The sequence below is a fragment of the Desmodus rotundus genome, chromosome 13 (genome assembly GCF_022682495.2).
Source record: "Desmodus rotundus isolate HL8 chromosome 13, HLdesRot8A.1, whole genome shotgun sequence".
NCBI lineage: Eukaryota > Metazoa > Chordata > Mammalia > Chiroptera > Phyllostomidae > Desmodus > Desmodus rotundus.
In genome coordinates, this window is record NC_071399.1 from 59154610 (window position 1) to 59166723 (window position 12114).

The 12114-nt window shown below is 35.7% G+C and overlaps 2 pseudogenes; one reads left to right on the top strand and one right to left on the bottom strand.

Annotated features, from left to right (window-relative positions):
• The first annotated feature begins 9517 nt into the window (after window positions 1–9517).
• LOC112311363 (glyceraldehyde-3-phosphate dehydrogenase-like) lies at window positions 9518–10429 on the top strand (annotated as a pseudogene).
• Window positions 10430–11275: 846 nt separating this feature from the next.
• Window positions 11276–11848, bottom strand: LOC112311032 (large ribosomal subunit protein uL1 pseudogene; annotated as a pseudogene).
• Between the last annotated feature and the right edge of the window lie 266 nt (window positions 11849–12114).

Consider the following 12114-nt stretch of genomic DNA (forward strand, 5'->3'; position numbering starts at 1 on the left):
TACAAGTAATAAATTACTATCAGTAAAAAACATATAATCAAAATGTCTTATTGCTTACCTGCCCTCTTCTCCTGCCCTTTTTTTAAATCATATAAGTGTGGGAGTCGTTAATTCTGTTCATAATACCTCAAAGTGCTTATTCTTCTAGGCCCTTGCTGGGTAGAATGGCTCACCTCCATGCCTATAGAACTTAGCAGTGGCTCTGAGACCTGCTTTGCCCATGCATAACTTTTGGACACACCTTAAAGAGCTCACAGGATACTCTGCCACGTAATTTTTCTCTCTATTTGCACGAAGAAACAGAACCATTCAAAACGGGAGCTTTTCCATGAGTCCAGGACATGGAATGATGAAGGTAATTTGGAGCAAAGGCTCCAATTGACCTTCAATGGTTAAAGTCTAGATAAACACTAAAAGAAGAAAATTAATATAACCAATAATGCAAATACCAACATAATCATTATCAACAATATTTTATGTAACTATTATATTCACACAATCTCTTCTCGCTCAGTGAATAACAACAAAATGGCTTACCTTTTTATGTAATAGAAGCATCTTTCCAAGGAATTAAATATTCATCTATAATATGACATTAATAAAAGTCTTGCATCATATGAATATATTCATACACATATATTTTGTATATATATGTATATATGTATATATAAAATTCTCACCTGAAGACATACTTATTGATGTTAAAGAGAGGAGAAGGGAGGGAGAGAGAGAGGGAGAGAAACATCAATGTGAGAAAGAAACATTGATCAGTTTTCTCTCACATACACCCTAACCCAGGATAAAACCTGCAACCCAGTCATGTGCCCTGACTGGGAACTGAACCTGTATGTCACCTTTCAGTTTATGGGGTGTTACTCCAACCAATTGAGTCACACCAGCCAGGACCATTCTCCTAGATTTCAATGATTATTTGTTTAATGATCATTCTCAGTTTTTGTTAAAACCTATTTAATTTTTTCAAATCTTTGTGATAATAAACTACTTTTGATAAACATCATAGCTTTAAAATATTTACACAAATCATGTTTATTTTCTTTGAGGATAAATTTCTGCATGTAGAATTTCTGAGTCAATGCATACATGATGTTTTTATATATATATAAACACATTTTTAAAAATCTAAAAATTTGCACTTGTACTAACTACATGAGGGTCTAAGTTTTTCTACACTTTGCTAAAAACAGGAATTACTTTTCCTTAGCTATTACTAATTTCACTAATAAACTAGTTTTATATTGTTGAATTTATTTGCATTTGTTTAAGTAATGGTTTAGCATATGCATTTTTTACATTCTTACTTATCATTTGTATTTTCTCTACAATAAACATTTTTGTTATATTGAACTAATCTGAAAGTGAATTTACTTAATCATATAATCTGTAAGCTAATGCAATATAGGTAGTCAACTTCTCCCTTTAAGCTATAAAATGAAGATGCAATATAAATTGTATTTTCACTAAGATATCTTTCAACTGTCTCCAAGAGATTTTCTAAAGACAAAAATGGTTTACATCTTTATGATTGCTGGTAGTATCATATTTTTTAAATCAAAACCAGTATTAAATTATCAAAGCAAAATGAATTTGTTTTAATTTTTCATAATTACATTTAGTAATGGAGAATTTTGTTTTCTGTCCAGAGAAAAGAATCACAACTATAAAGCTACAACTGTGTCATTTAATAAAATTCAAAGCAGCTCATTCTCACCATATCATTAGGCCTTGTATCAAATAAAGTTATCCGAATGACTATATTCTGACAATGATTCTTAGGATTCTAGGTTATATGTTTCATTTTTATGTATGGGTATAATAGAAATAGAAAATGTAAGTTTAAGAAAAAGAAAAAGAAAATTGAGGTAGAGTTGGATAAATTGTGATGTATTTGCAAAGCTGTTTTGAACAATATAAATGAAACAAAAGCATAAGTCATAAAAAAATGTTTGAACCATGAATAGAAGAGAAAGAGCAAGAGACTCTCACATATTGTGAAATATACCTACATCTCAACTCTGTATCTTGATCAAAATATTAGAGCCCCAAAATATTAATTAATTTCTTAGCAACTATTTATTTGAATTAATCAAATTCCATAAGCAGGAGAGAGAGATACAAAAATATTTACACAGAGACATAGACAATCTTCTCTTTCTCAATTTCTTCTTTCAGGAAGCAAGCACAGTTATGCTAACACTTGTGGTACTATGCATCCTTGAAAAAACACTGATCAATCCCTGATCTAGCAAATTTCTGGCTTTTTCCATCTTTCTTTCTGCTTTTTCTGTACTTCCATGCTAGAAATAACTTGTTTCTCAAGAAAGGGTCTGGGTCAAATTTAAGGGAGGGGAAGAAACTGGCTGGGCCAAGCCAAAATCCCCCATTGCAGGTGGGTCACAGAGGCCATTAATACTGGCTCTCCCGTATTCGTACATTATATTCTTTTAACCGGGAAAGAGTATGATTACAATTTCATATCCAAGGAGATCTCGAAGTACTGTCATATAAAAATACAGAATAAACATTTTACATTCTACCTTGAGAGTCCAAAATGTGCTTTCATATCAAAGGCCAGGAATCAGAATGGGAATAAGAGAGCTAACAACTTTTTTAGACTAAGAACAAAATGTTAAGCAAACCAGAAAAAAAGCATTTCAGCAATTAAATCTCATCATTTGTCTTTATCACCTCATTAACATTTAGAATTTAGCACATCTATGAGAGAATGATATGTGAAAATTAAAATAATTATATAGAAAAATAAGTAAAATTTGAAGAAAATGTCATTATGGGTGTATTGGTTAAAAAGATATAAACTAAGCAAAAATAACCAGCAAGCTATATATCTTAATAAACTAAAAAAAAAAAAAGTTTATTTCTCACTCACACAGAATCCACGGCAGTCTGGGCAGTGTGGAAACCATGGGTGGACTCAAAGATCTAAGACTTTTCTCTAATGGTTTCATTACTCCTCAAAGCACAAAAGAGAAGAATTTAAAAGGCATTTCTTTTCTTTCTATTTTTAATTTTTTTAAATTTATTTTTAGACATAGGGTAAGGGAGGGAGAAAGAGAGGGAGAGAAACATCAATGTGTGGTTGCCTCTGGTGTGTCCCCTACTGGGGACCTGGCCCACTACCCAGGCATGTGCTCTGACTGGGAATCCAAACAGTGACCCTTTGGTTCTCAGGCAGATGCTCTATCCACTGAGCCATATCAGCCAGGGCATCATTTATTTTCTTTATCATGGACATAAAGCACATTTTTCCTGCTCACATTTCACTGGCCAGAGTTCATCTCTTGGTCTCATCTAATTCAACAAGGTAATAAAGTATAATTTTCTTTGTGTAAACAATGGATAAATATAAAATAATTTGTGGTACACATCTCGCACAAGTTCAGCCAAAATGGAAATACATTGTTCAGTTATAATGAGGATTTATGCATTCATAAAAATCTCAAGTTTCCCTAAAATATACAGACAACAATAATAGAATTATCTACTAAAATTACAACAGTGACTTTTGGATGAAAGAACTGTTTTTCACTTGTTTTGTTTTTCAAGCTATTTTTGCACAGTAATTTAGAATTTTCTATTAGAAACAACTGTTATGTATACAGATACATTTAGAATGTATATAAAATTATTTGTATATATGTATCTGTGTAGAAACAAAGCATGTCTTTAGTTTCCTCTCTCAGTTTAATTGATTAAATATGAATGTGAACAAATGCTTTTAACTACCTTAGTTTGATTTATTCTGGACAATTGCCTTTCATGTATGTAGTGGCTTTCAAAAATTATAATTTTGCAATCAGTGACCTACTTAATTCATTGATTTATTCAGATAACATTTATAAATGTCTTCTTTGTACCAAACATTATTCTGATAGGAGTAACAGTGGGAGAAAAATTGAGTATCCATACAATTTCCATTCTAGTGAAAGTCATAACATAGATGAGAAAAATCAGGAAAATACAAGGAGTGCTAAACATGAACTTTGATCTCCATTATCATAAAACAGGTAATAGAGATAGATGTGCAAAGGTGGTAGAGGGAGGGAATTCAATGTTAAATAGTCTGATGAGGAAAGGTCTTTTCATTAAGTTGATTTCTGACTAAAGAATTGAAGATTGTAAGGAAGTCAGGCCATGTGAGAATGTCTTTGGAGAAAGCATTGCTGACTGAGAAACCAACAGGAAAAAATTACTGAGTCAGAACAAGGATGAATGTTTCAGGAATAGGAATGAGACATGTGAGGCCAGAGGGGAGAGCCAGGGGCAAGTCCTAGAATTGGAGAGGCCAGGCATGTGATGGTATATGCTCTGCGATCTTGAGTTTAGCTTTTTGAGTTGAACAGTTCTAAGAGGGTTTTAAGCAGAAGAAGAGATTATATGTATCCTGGGCCACCTTGGCTGCTGTAGGGAAACATATAAAGAGGACCAGGAGCAGAAGCAGGGTGATCAGTGAGGAGCAAGAATCCAGATGGGCAATGATGATCACTCCAACTGGAGTAGTGGCACTGGAGGTGGAGAGAAATGGTCATATTATTGACTCATTTTGAAGGAAAAGTCCAAAGGATTTGATGACATACATCATGAGCATATGTTTGTGATATAGTCTTTCCTATAAGCTGGGCAACTGCACAGCTAGTTGCCAACTGAGCAGCCCAGCATCAATGAATAGACAAGAGTCATACACAGTAACTATGCTATTCATTCAGCTTTTATTGAATTCAGGTTCACTCAGAGTAGAACATCAATATTCATTAATATCCCACTCACACTCTAACAATCTAAGAGAGTTATAACACACATGCAGCAATCACTGAGGGATAATGAACCCAAGTCCCAAAGGCTCAGTCTACAGGTCTGGGAGACAGCACTGTGGGCAAGGGAGTTGTCAGTGTCATGCAAGGAAGGATCTCTGGAGCCAGGTGGGCAGGAGGGCAGACAAAGTCTTCAGTCCATCAGGGCAGAGCCTCCAGTGGCCGATGCCAAGGGCGATCAGTGCAGCATGGAGTGCACTCTGGTGTGTGGAGCTCGGCTGTTTCAGCAATAGTCTGGAGCCTGTCTCAGTTATATTTTGAAAGTTGGGGACTCCACCCTTCTGGGCCTTTTGATAAATGTCTTTGCACCCTTCATGCCAAGTGTGGAATTTCCCCAGGAGCCTATCTGTGGGTGGGCCTGCTCTGCAGACATGGCTGTTCTGATCACGTAAGCAGGTATCTTAAGTGTGTCTCTGACAACATGGACAGATTAGTGTGTGTCCTTGCCAGAGGTGTCTGTTCTGACTTAGGTAGTTTCCCTCTAGAACGCAAGTGTCATGGCTGACTAATAGCCATTTTGGTTGACATAAGTGATATAACTAAGTGACTCCACTTTGTCTGAAATACTTTATGCTATCTTGATTGGACCAATGCCATGTTACTGGTCCTGTTCTCCACAACATATCAGATTTGGAATGTGAGAGAAAGATTTGTTCATGTGAAAAAATAGAATTTCCCTTTACTTATAAGGGGAAGACCGTGAAGACAGGTTTGAGGCAATAAGATGTATTTTGTATAAGCTAAGTTTGTAGTCCTTACAAAACAACCAAGTGAAGGTGTTCAAAACACAACTAAATACACCAGTCTGCAGTTTCATGAGAAGAGAATTGCTCCAAAACTAAAATAATAGTGTGAATTAATGCATATATTGCACTTACTATGTGCCAGGAACTGTTTTTTATTAAGCATTTAAGTTATTTATTTTATACAAAATTTTATGAGATAGAGGCAGTATTATTATCAACATTCTACAATGAGACAATTGAGACATATGGAACATAAATATTTCTTCCAAGGACAAAAATCTAGTAATGTATAGTGAGAGCCGGTGCCCATTAGCCCCACTGCCTGACTCTCATGGTAACTAATCATCCTACAGCTAGTATTAAAGCCAGCAAACTGGATGTGGTCCTAATAAAGCCAGGCAAGAATGAAATACGTCCACAGACTGAGCTCTAGAGCAGCCAGAATTAAGAGTTAAAGATGTTGAGAAAAACATCAGTGCTGAGGGCAAAAATAAAGAACATTTTATAGGAAAATAAGTTGTACTGTCTTGGAAGCAAAGACAGTGTCTCAAGGAGAAGGGTGTAAGCAATTAGGTCAAAAGATGCTGCTAGGTCAAATAAGAAAAATTCTGAATTGAGTTTTTGATTTAGTAACATGGAGGATATCGGGAACCTTGACAAGATTACATCCAGTGAAAAGACAAGAGTGAACTTCAGAGGGAGAGGAAGTGAAGACAGGGGAAGTAGATAAGTTTTTGAAGAGTTATTTTATAAAGAAGAAAAATAGGTAGCAGTTAGAAGGGATATTGGGGTCAAGAAATAAATTTTTGGTTGCTTGGTTTTTAAGTTAGGAGAATAAGGCACTGTCTCCATACCTTTCTAAGATGGAGTATAAAGGTACGTATACAAAGAGGTGTCAGGAGTGGAGGAAGTTATGACGCTACTTTGATGCATTATCTAAGAAAAATTCAGAGCTGAAGATACAGGAAAAGGAATGAGTGGGGGAGAGAATATGCTGAGACTATCTACTTTTAAAACTGGGCAATATTTTGGGCCAACCTCATTCCTCAAATAAGTAATATAAAGAATACTACTCAGAAATGACATCTGACAGATGGGCCAAAACTCAAAAGTTTGACCTCAAATTCTTTTGGGGAGGCCATGAGGAAGACAAACCCATGCTTTGCAAAAAATATTTTTAAGAAAGGTACAATTCGAATAAAGTGTAATTTACCAGTATTTTAAGAAATCACATATGCATTCAGCTTTTGACCCAGCAAGTCCACTTCTAGGAAACATTTACAAAAACATAAAAAGCCCATGCATATGGTTATTTAATTTGTATAATTTTTAATTACAAAGGTTCAGAAATAATCCAAATGTCTATGAATGCTAGACTAGTTGAACAATCCATGGTTCCTCCACACACTGAAACACCCCGCTGGCTTAAAAAATGGAGGAAAACATCTGTACCTTGACTTGGAATGAGATGCAGGTGGAATTGTAATGTGAAAAGGACAGAAGACATAGAAATAAATATTGTATGCTATTTTTTTTCTGCAAGAAAGAGGGAGGGAAAAGTATATATGTAAATTCACTTCTGTACATGTACATTTGATAAAAGAAACACTAGAAATGTTTAAAAGAATTAATACAACTGCTCTTATAGACTAGAGAGTTAGTCTTGAGAACCCACATAATAATCTTTATTATATAGTATTGACTATTGTCATTTATGCATGTTTTATATATGCAAAAATAAAATTTTATTAAAAAGTACTGTCACAAAGAGAAACCCTAACAAAGAACTGAAGTCTAAGGGAAAAAATAAACTAACAAGCAAAATAGAATCAGAGGCACAGAAACAAGGAACAGACTGGCAGCTATAAGAGGGGTGTGGGGAGGTTGGGACTGGCTGAAACAAGGTGAAGAGATTAGACAAAGAACATATGTGCATCACCCAGGGCCATGGGCCATAGTGTGGGGATTGACTGTGGGAAGGGGGAGGGTTGGGGGGAGGGGGAAAAAGGGGAAAACTGGGACAACTATAATACCATAAGCTATAAAATAAATTTAAAAGAGAGAACATTGCTGTTCTAGATCAAAGTTAGATTAAGAGAGCTGTTAATTTAAGGCAATGTGTGATCCTTGATATAATAGAATTGAAAAGGCCACAGCTTATTTGTCCCTCCTTCCATCAAGTAGTGAAACTTTTCTTTTTCTTTCCCTTAAACCTCATGTGTTACTTTGAATAGATTCCAGCAGAAGTAAGATGGTATCTGTTCGCAGACAAGGCTTTTGGCTTAAATTTTAGTTTCTTCGGCCAAAAATCTTCTTCTTATGCTCTTGGATCTCAACTGCCATATTATAGGACAGTACAAGCTAGACTTCCAAATGATTAATGACCACATGGAAGAAGCTCCAATGATTTTAGAAACCATTTTGGATAGTCCAGTCTCAGCTAATTTCCCAGCTGAGTGCAGCCATATGAGTGAACTCAGCCTGTGTTATGCACAACAAATGGACCAACCAGCTGTGCTTTGGCCAAATACTAAACCTACAGAATCATGTAAAACAGGAAATTGTTGTTGATTTTAGCATCAAAATATTAAATTGTTTTAATGTATCAAGAAATAATAAAATATCATATGATCTCTTATACAAATGAACAAGCCAAAAACAGTTTTAGGCAATATTGTTTAGACAATGAGTTAATTTGAATATTGACTGAATATATGGAAATCATATTCAAAATTTAAAATTTGAGTACATTTTATTGGTATTACACATATGTAGGAGCATATTATTATATTTAGGAGATCTTTGTTTGCAAATTAAAAATTTGTGTCCTACTCTCTGTAATTTATTTCCAAATGGTTCAGTCAAAAAAGAAATATATATATACATACATACATATGTATATGTATATGTATATATATATATTCAAAAAGAAAGAGGATGCAAAAGTGCCAAATGTTAAATGATGTTTCTAGGTAAAAATTGAGAAGGTATTGATTCTGTTATTCTTTTATTTATTCTGAATTTCTATTTTATTCAAAAAGTAGAAAATATGAATAAACACAAGAATAAAATATTACAACATTAGAGAACATGTATTGGTGAATTATTTTATATCTCATTTAAAATTCCATACATTGTTCTCATCAAGTACTCTATATTTCCCTTTTTTAATTTATTTTTGTTATAAAACATTGTCATGTGTCAACCTAGCAGTTTTTATATATTGTTATTATGAATGTTTTATTTACCATATACTTATATATGTCTGTACTCCTTACTCCTACTAGATCCTAAGTTCTAAGGGAGCAGAATTTAGCAGCTGGTACATAGGAAGTACTTAGTAAATATTTATAGAATTAATGTATCTTGACCTTAAAGATTCAATATAATACTTACAATAATAATTTATTTTTAAATATTCTAGGATTACAGAATAAATAGTATTTTCGAATGCCTATCATGTCAGGATTATCTAAGGTATTTTAAATACAATTTTTAACATCACTCAATAAGAAGTATCAATACTATTTTACAATGAAGAAAATTAGTTTCAGAGATTTTAAGTGGCCCAAAGTCATCTAGATAATTGAAAAACATCTAAGCACTAGTCTTCATTCCTCCAATCATATCTTCTCAATTCTTGTTTAGAGTTTGTTTTGTAAGAATGGAAACCTTCTGCTTCTACTCTTGGATTTCAATTGTCATGTTAGTAGAAAATCCAGTCTAGACTCCCAAATGTCTTCTCTGGACTACCGAGCTTTGGGTAAAATTCATTAAGATAGGCAATGGAGGCTTTCCGCTTCTCCTGTTCTTGACAGACAGCCATGTATTCCTGTTCACTGCCAGCTGCAACCCTGAGACATGATGGTGAAGTTCAGAGTGAATGGATTTGGCCATTGGGTGCCTGGTCACCTAGGAAGTTTTAACTCTGGCAAAGCTAATATTGTCCCTATCAATGACCCCTTCATTGACCTCAACTACATGGTCTACATGCCCCAATATGATTCTACTCATGACAAGTTCAAAGGCACAGTCAAGTGTGAAAACCAGAAGCTTGTCATTAATGGAAAGCCCATCTCTATCTTCCAGGAGTGAGATCCTTGCCAACATCAAATGAAGTGATGCTTGTTGTCAATATGTTGTAGAGTCCACTGGTTTCTTCACTACCTTGGAGAAGGCTGGGGCTCACTTAAAGGGTGAAGCCAGAGGGTCATCATCTGTGCCCCTTCTACAGATACTCCCATGTTTTTGATGGGTGTAAGCCATGACAAATACAACTCCCTCAAGATTGTTAACAATGCCTCCTGTACCACCAATCACTTTGCTCCCACCGTCAAGGTCACCCATGACAACTTTGGCATCAAGGAAGGACTCATGACCACAGTCCATGTCATCATTACCATCCAGAAGACCATGGATGGCCCCTGTGGGAAACTGTGGCATAATGGCAGAAAGGATGCCCAGAACATCATCCCTGCTTCTAATGACACTGTCAAGGCTGTGGACAAGGCCATCCCAGAGCTGAATGGAAAGTTCACTGGGACGGCCTTCTGTGTCCCTACCTCCAATGTGTCAGCTGTGGATTTGGCTTGCCACCTGGAGAAATCTGCCAAATATAGTGACATCAAGAAAGTAGTGAAGCAGGCATCAGAGAGTCCCCTCAAGGTCACCCTGGGCTATACTGAGAACCAGGTTGTCTCCTGCAAATTTAACAGTGACACCTATTCCTCCACCTTTGAAGACCACATTGTCAAGCTCATTTCCTAGAATGACAATGAATTTGACTTCAGAAACAGGGTGGCAGACATCATGGTCTACATGGCCTCCAAGGAGTAAGAACTTGTTGGATCACCAGCTCCAGCAAGAGGAAGACAGGCTCTCAGCTGCTGGAAACTCCTTGCCCCACATCAATCCCCTAACACACTATGAATCTCCTGACCTCCACAGTTTCTATCCCAAACCCCCTAAAGGAGTGGAGGGGCTTGGGGAGCCCTATCTTGTCATGTACTATCAATAAAGTTCACTGTACCTGGGCGGGGGGGTGAGGGGAAGATAGGTGAAGGAAACTATTAAGTGGATTATATAGAATCTAATGTATAAAATTACCACACAGCATTTAAAAATTTGATTTTACTTGTCATTCCACAATTCTGCTTTTCATTTCAAATTTATTAAAATATTATAATTCAATAAAAGAGTTTTAAAGCAAAAGGGTATGATTTTGTCAAAAAAAAGAGAGAACTATGTAGTCTGATGTCCACTCAAGATAGATATGACACATTACACATTCATTTGAGTCATTAAGATTCACATGAACAAAGTAATTACAGGTAAGCCAAAATGTCAAGTGAAGAAACAAATAATAGAGTTAAATGAGAAAAAGTGGGCAATTTTGAATGCTTTTTTAGCAAAAGACATTAGTCCTTGACAAAAGCAAAATACTACTAAAAAAGCCTTAATTATTGAAGGCAGAACAATTACCTGGACTAAATTTTGAAAAATTAATTAAAAATAATCTGAACAATTAAAAATTTAACCTTTAATTTTATCAACAAATATTACTTTTCAAAAATATGCTTATAAAATGGGTTGCAGTTTGTACAATATAACAGTTGACATGTATAATAATAAATATTTTATTATTATATTTAATGGTAGCAATATGGTTTGTTAAGCTGTGCCTTAGTACAGGCCTTGGAGCTTGCCCATGGTACTCTTGATGTACAAAGCCTGGAAGTTCTTTCCATTGTTTTTGAGCAATGACACCACGGAACTGACAGCTAAGTGGATGTTGTAAACAAGCTCATGATGTGTCATCTTCATGTGGCCTTCAGCCACTGCCAGACACAGCCCCTTCTTCATCTGGAACTTGATTGTGTACTTCACTTCACTGACTTCGGCCACCATGTTCTCATTTTGAGTCAACAAGGAAGTGAACTTGCCAGCCTTACTCAAGCCCAGACCCAGGATTTGTGGAACCTTGATCAGAGACTCTGAAACCAAAAATGCATCATACTTCTTGGTCAGCATCTTGACAGGTTTCTTATTTTTACTGAGTTTCTTCAGTGCCTCAGTGTCCATGTGGGGATATCTACTGGCCTCATCATAGTGCTGCTGGCCCCCTAGAGCACAACTTGGGGTGGGGAGTGGACTTAAGCCTGACAGTGCCTGAGAAGTGTTTGTCTTCTGTAGGTCATGGTTCTTCAAGCTCCTCTGCAGCTCCATCTTCTCCCAAAACTTCTATACTTGTGCCATGTATACTATGTCCCATGCAGGACATAGTGCACCACCTATTAGACGGTGTCTCAGGGAACTTTGCTGCTCATGATTCTTCCTGCCACAGAAACCAGAAAAGAGCTAAATATTTTTTACTTATGATTTTTCCTCATGCCAACATCCAAGAACACACTTGTTCATAAATGTAATGATCTACCTTCTAGTGAAGATAACACAAGTGTGTTACAATAGTGCTAGACATTATGCATTTCTCAGTATTACAGCAACAAATAATGACAACTAAA